The sequence below is a fragment of the Cavia porcellus genome, unplaced genomic scaffold (assembly GCF_034190915.1).
Source record: "Cavia porcellus strain 051 isolate PalLab524CR breed Dunkin Hartley unplaced genomic scaffold, mCavPor4.1 scaffold_13, whole genome shotgun sequence".
NCBI lineage: Eukaryota > Metazoa > Chordata > Mammalia > Rodentia > Caviidae > Cavia > Cavia porcellus.
The window spans coordinates 8900540-8908005 of record NW_026947496.1 but is presented as its reverse complement, the minus strand read 5'-3'; positions in this window follow the sequence as shown (position 1 = coordinate 8908005).

Sequence of the window (7466 nt, the reverse complement as noted above, 5' to 3'; positions counted from 1 at the left end):
TCATGATTTTCCCAGGCTGGTCTTCAGCCTGTGAGCTCAAGCCGTCCTCCTGTCTCAGACTTCCCAGGAGCTGGACCTCCTGCACTTTCGTGGCCTGATGCACTCTGTACCATCTTGTCCTGCATTAGTGTGGACACCAGAGCAGTGCAGTGAGACCCTCACCTAAATAAATATACACACAGCGCCTGAAGGGAGCCTTACCAGGGGCTGTCCCGTGCACCATGCCTCATTCTCCTCTGCAAGAGCAGCAAAGCCTGAGACCAGTTATCTAAGAGGGCTCATCGCCTTCGGAGTGTAATTTCTAATCGAAGCTGTAGTTCTAAGAACATCACTTCATGTTCCTTTTAACTTGGGGAAGGAATTTAAGCTCTAGCTGGGTGAGGTGGTACAGGCCTGTAATAATCCCAGCACTTGGGAGGATGAGGCAGGAGGTTCAGCACAAATTCCTTGCCAACCTGGGCTTGTTTTCAAGGGCAGCCTGAACTACATAGACTCTCTCTCTCTCTCTCTCTCTCTCTCTCTCTCTCTCTGTCTCTCTCTCTCTCTCTGTGTCTCTCTCTCTCTGTCTCTGTCTCTCTCTCTCTCTCTCTCTCTGTGTCTCTCTCTCTCTGTCTCTGTCTCTCTCTCTCTCTCTCTCTCTCTCTGTGTCTCTGTCTCTCTGTCTCTCTCTCTCTCAAAAAGTAAAAGATAAAGCAACAGCAAACCAAAAGCTGAGATCCATGGGTGTGCTTCTCTATGAAATTTCTTAAGACAGGGAGAAACAAAATCCCAAAACACAACTCCTGGCCAACCTGCTCTCTGGGTGAAGCCAGATGGACCCTGATGAGGGTTCTCATGGGGTATGGGCTTCCAGCACGGTGACTCAGCTCCTGAGATTTCGAATGTCATACTGGCTGCTGGCAGGTCCAGCTCGGCACACCTCCCTGTACAGCCAGGTGATAGATTTACCCTGGCTACTTAAAAGGATGGGCAGAGGCCAGCGACACAGGTAACCCGGAGCTGCACTGTAGCGTGCACGTGTGAGAGCCTCCGTGGTTAGAGAAGGGGAAGATGGGACGCTGTGGTCCCTCCTTCCCTTCCTCCTTGTGACTAATATCAATACGTGATGGCTCGCAGAGGACTGGGAACTGGCCCCAGGGCAGCCCAGGAGCCTGATGGATGAGGACAGACAGGGGTGCTGAAAGCCAGGAGCCCTCTGAAAGCCCCATTTGGCTTGCTCCTTCCTCGAAGAAACACACTGCCTTCCATGTGGGGATTGCTGTCTCCTCTCCTCTGCAGGCAGAATGCTGGGCCCTGGCTTTGCCTGTCTTTTGCCAAACTTCTCTCTGGCTCACAGCAATGTGCATCACGCAAATCCTGATATAAACAACTGGTTACGAAAATTCGTGCAATCAAATCTGAAATCAGCCTGGGACAGGGCTTAAAACCTCTTGTTTGTATCAGTTTCCCAGCTGTTTCACTTGGTGCCCACAAGACAGAAAGGGGCAGGTAGAATTTGGGGATAGCTCCACGTAGCCTTAGATGGCAGTGGGCCTGGCTGTGAGGTGGCCTGGGAACCTGGTGGGAGGAGGGGCCTGTGCAGAGAAGTGGGGTGGAATTGGCTTCTGCATTTTTAGATGTGACTCTCTTTTCCAGGCAGGAAAAATACATACCTGTGAGAAGTTTTCAGCCTGGAGAATTTCAGCGAATTTGACTAAGTGCGCTTGGGTTTTTCCTTGCTGGGCTAAGGCAAGAGGAGCTCTTTCTTTGCCTTGGAGAAGGGATGTGAGCTTTGGGGGCTGCTTGCTCTGGAATCTGGCTAGGAATGGCCATTTCTAAGGTTACACACAAGTGCTTTGCAGAGGCAGTGGGGAGGCTGATGTGCAGTCTGGCAGGGACCCACATGGGAGGGCGGGGACTGCGGGACAGGACAAGATCTGGTGTGGCCCAGCCCTGGATGCTTCACTGAGTGCCACCAGATGAGCAGGCCAGCAGCACCTCATCTTGGATGGGCTGCTTGCTTGTAAGAGGCATGGCCGGCCGCCCTTCATGACCCCTGTCCCTCTGACTACATCGCCTTCCTTTAGAGTTTGTAGGGTCAGCTGGCTTGGCGGTGCAGACCTATAAACCCAGCTCTCTGGAGGGTGAGGAAGGAGAAGGTTGAGCTTGAATCCAGCGTCAGCTATATAGCAAGACTTCAGCTCAAAATACAGACAGAAAGCTAGCATGCAACTGATGCAGGAGTTTGGGGAAATGAAGTGTCAGCTCTAGGGAGCTCTGCAGCCCTGGGAGCACCTAAGCTACATCAGCCATGCTGCAGTCTGGAAGGCTGCTCTGTCCTGGCCAGCACGCCCTGTGACAGCCTCCACAGCCCCCCAGGCTGGGCCACACTTGCAGATGTGTTCAGGAGCTTTTCGGTGAGTCCTGGACAGCACACCTTATGCATCCTGTGTCCTGGAGATGTCTCCAGGCTGCGGCCCTTTGACATCAGGCTCCCCAAGAGAGATGCCAGCCCAGCCTTGGTGAGCCAGAGAGTCTGCAAGGCTCACCCACAGCCACCCAGGCCTCGTGACAAGTCATGCAACCCTGCACATCCCACATGACACAGGGTCCCTCATGGAAACAGGTTGGCCATCGACTTCTTCCATCAGCCCCAGCTCCAGGGTGGGCCTGTGGCCCTGAGCTTCCAGAGGGGCCAGGGGTGCCTCTCTGAATCTGATGCTAAACAGACACCCTGTGATGCACATACAGATTGCAAAAGGGACCACTCAACCCCTCCCGGGGACCAGGCCCTCTATGGAGATCAGAGACACTGAGAGATGGCTGAAGCTCAGCCTTTGCTTAAGGAAGGTCCTCCTTATGCCACATTTTTTATTGGAAGAGAATATGTGTTATGGCAGAAATTTATAGACTGTAGATAAGTGTACTTGCAGGCTTCTTACAAATCGCTCTCTAAGGTGTTGGGCTGAGGGTCCTTAACTTACACCAATATTTCTGCCCCGCTTGGTATTTTAGACTTGGGCTGAACAGTTCTGCTCCTGGTTCTTCTCTTGTGTCCCCATGCCTCGGCTGGTTACAAGAGTCCTTTGTCACAGCCCAGCTTTGGCTTAAAAATTACCAAGGAAAACTGTATTCTCTTTTAGACCACATTCATTTTAAGGAATTCATTTTGCAAAGTGGGATTTGTTTTAAAGACAAAAAAGAAAGAAAAAAAAATGAATCCACAGAGCTGCAAAGCCAGTATCATTTACTCCTCTATTTTTAAAATGTATTTTCACAGTTTCATGACAGTGTCCTTGAGCCGGTGAGCTTCACTGTGTAAGCACTAATGCAGTTCAACACTTAATCTGCTTGTCTGTAAACTGCTACCCTGGTGAACTGTCTTTTAAATATCTCAACTTTGTTGGGGATTTAGCTGAGCAACATAAATGCCTGTCTGGCAAGCACAAGGTCACGAGTTAAACCCGAGGTACCAAGAAACAACAACAACAAATAATAATAATAAATATAAATATATATATCAACATTTATTTTATTTTACTTCATTTTAATTTTTAATACTGCTTGCTTAGTTCCAATAAGGGTGTGTGTGCATATATATATATATATACATTTGTTCTGTTTTTTATGGTATCAGAGCTTAAACTCACGACCTCTGCTTGCCAATAGCACACTCTTGACTACTGTCACTTAAGCACAAATTGTAAGACAACATAACTCCTATTCTTATTTTCCAATGCTTTTAGCAAGCTTTGGATCTTTATATTTCCCGTGAATTTAGATTATAAATATAATTGATTTGTGTTTTAGCCTTGTGAATTCATTAAATTTACTCATTAGTAGCCTTTTTAATAGACTACCTTGTCTCCAGTGAATTATCGTATTTCCAGTTAATAAAGATGATTGTGTCTTCATTTCTATTTAGATACCTTTCTTCTGTTTCTGGCTTTCTTGCAGTCCATAGAATCTACACCTTTGCAAGTAGCTTTTCCTTAGCACGTATGGTTTTGCTGTAGGTTTTTTATAGATGGTCTTTATCAGGTTGAAGGACTTCATGTCCAATTGTAGTCTGCTAAGATTTGAAGCAGGAACAGATACACAGCTTTGTTCTATGCTGTTTCCCCATCTCTGAGATAACCATGTTTTCTCTCAGATTATTCATGTAATGTATTCTATCACTTAATTGTCTGATGTTAAGCCAGCCTTTGATTACTAGGATAAAACCCATTCCTTCATGCCATTTTCTGTGGTATTGGATTCGATGTATGATTCAGATTTTTCATCTATGTTCATGAAGGATATTGATTTTCATTTTCCTTGGGTGTCATCTCTTTGCCTTGTTTAGATATCATGGTAATTCTAGCCTCGTAGAATGAATTAAGTAGAAATTTTAGAGAATTTTCATTCTTTCACACATTACTATTTTATGAGCTTCACCAGTGAAGTCACGGAAACCAGCGTGTCCTTGTGGGATTTGAACTTCAAATCCAGTGTTTTAATAAACTCAGGACTCTTTATCATATCTATTCTTTTTTTTTTTTTTTTTTTTTTTTTTTTTTTTTTTATTTAAGAGGAAAAAGAGAAAAACACAAAACAAACCAAAGCGGTGTAAGGGTACACGTAATACAGAACTACATAAACAAAACAAAACAAAACAAAACAAAAACAAAGCAAACAAACAAACAAAAAAAAACCATAACAGTAAGAAATCACCTGTTAGTATATTACATATTATCATCTTGAAAATAGTTCCTCAAATCACAGTATCAAAGAATACAAGGTGGACATTCAAACAGGTAGACTGCAAACATCTGTGTTCAATGATCCACAAACATTGATACAGTCAGCTATTTAACACCCCTAAACACACTTGCTGTTATATCCGTTAGAGCTCTCTTTTTTTTTTCTTCCCCTCTCTTTTTTACTACAAAATTCACACCCTTTGGATTTCATTACTCCTTAGTGCTTATTACTTTTGGGGAAGGGGGGGAGAATACAGTCAAATATGGCAAAACAAAGCTGTCAGTCAATACCAAGGATAGACATAGCACATGGTGTAGAACACAGTACAAGTTTATCAACTATGGTTATCAACGTTGTCCCTTGTTTCCTTAAAAAGAATTGTCTATCTCATTAGATATTATAAAGTTGGACAAAACAGTAGAGAACAAGACCAATACAACTTAGGCATTGTAAACATTACAGGACTTCCAAAGAAGACAATAGTCAAACCAGAATGGGTATCTTAGTGAATCTTATTGTCTTCAAAGTAGTTGCCTATGTCTTCAAACTTGATACTACCATATAGAATGGAACAGAGTCTAATCGTCTAATCAGTCAAAACAAGATCGTGGGAGCACTACAGGACTTCAAAACAAGTTAATAGGAAATCAAAAAGAGTTATTATTTATATATCCTAATTATTTGAATTTTTTCTTTAATTAAGACAAACATAAGAAATGACTAATTTTTTTAAAACAATAAGGGGGAGATTGAGATAAAACAGGACATAACAATATAACAATAGAGGTCACAGCATGACTGTTTCAACAACCTAGTACTTCACCACCATATAACCTGACTTAATAGTAGTTACCATAGTGTCTTTTTCCTTGAAATATTTGGATAAAACTTCATATACTCTAGCTTCAAATATTTTCAAATCAAGAAGCCCAGAATAAAGCCTTTCTAATTAATGAGTGAAAACTTTATAAGGCTCCAAGGCCACCTAATGGGGAATCATGATTACCACATATTTTTATATATTTGAATCATTACTTACATTAGGGAAACTATTCGGTATTCACACATGCGAGATTGATTTATTTCACTTATGAGTATGGTCTCAAGCTGCGCCCATTTATTGATAAATATCTCAATGTGATCCTTCTTTATAGCTGAATAATACTCCATTGTATAGAAATACCACAACTTTTTTATCCATTCCTCAGTTGATGGACACTTGGGTTGTTTCCATGATCTGGCGATTACAAATTGTGCTGCTATAAACATAGGTGCACATATATCACTGTGGTATGATGCTTTCAGTTCTTCTGGGAATATGCCTAGAAGTGGAATAGCTGGAATAAATGGGACTTCCAGTCCCAACTTTTTGAGAAATCTCCAGACAGATCTCCACAAAGGCTGTACCAGTCTACACTCCCACCAGCAGTGCAGGAGAGTTCCCTTTTCCCCACAGCCTCTCCAGCATTTGTTGTCGGTTTTCTTGATCCTGGCCATTCTTTCAGGAGTGAGATGGTATCTCAGTGTGGTTTTAATTTGCATTTCTCTAATGACCAATGATGATGAGCATTTTTTCATGTATTTATTTGCCATTTGCATTTCTTCATCTGAGAATTGCGTATTCATCTCAGATGCCCATTTTTGGATTGGATCTTTGAATTTTGGAGGTCTGAGTTTCTTTAATTCTTTATATGTTTTAGACAAGAGGCCCTTGTCTGAGAGAGAGTTCACTAAAATCTTTTCCCAGTTTGTGGGTTTTCTTTTCACTATGCTGGAGATTTCTTTTGACATGCAGAAACTTTTTAATAAGAAGTGGTCCCAGTTATTGATTCTGGGAAGTATTTCCCGTGCGGTTTGAGTCCTGTTCATGAATTCTTTACCTACTCCTATGTCTCCAAGGTTTCTACCTAATTTGTCTTCCAATTGATTTAGTGTTTCTGTTTTAATATTCAGATCTTTGACCCATTTAGATTTTAATTTAGTACATGGTGATAGACATGGGTCTAGCTTTAGTTTTCGGCAAATGGAGAGCCAGTTTTTCCAGCACCATTTATTAAAGAGACTGTCGTTCTTCCAGTGAACCTGCTTGGCTCCTTTATCAAAGATAAGGTGGTTGAGTGTGTTCGTAGTTGTGGTTGTATCTTCTAATCTATTCCACTGATCTTCGGCTCTGTTTTGATTCCAATACCATGTTGATTTTACTACTGTTGCTTTGTAGTATAACTTCAAGTCAGGGATTGTGATGCCTCCTGCTTTGTCTTTGCTGCTTAGAATTGCCTTTGCGATTCTGGGTCTCTTCTGGTTCCAGATGAAATTTAGGAGTGATTTCTCTAGATCTATAAGGTATGTTGATGGAATTTCTATTGGGATTGCATTGAATCTGTATAACAGTTTTGGGAGAATGGCCATTTTCACAATGTTTGTTCTTCCTATCCATGAGCAAGGGATGTCTTTCCATTTTCTGAGATCATCTTCAATTTCCTTTTTCAGTGTATTGTAATTTTCACTGTATAAGTCTTTGACTTCTTTCGTAAGAGTAATTCCTAAATATTTCATTTTTTTGCTTGCTAATGTGAATAGTCCAGTTTCTCTTATTTCCCTCTCTGTAATTTTGTTGTTCGTGTATAGGAATGCTATTGATTTCTGAGTATTGATTTTGTATCCAGCCACATTACTGAATTTATTTATTGTATCTAAGAGTATTTCAATGGAGTTTAGGGGGTCTTCTATGTAGAGTATCATGT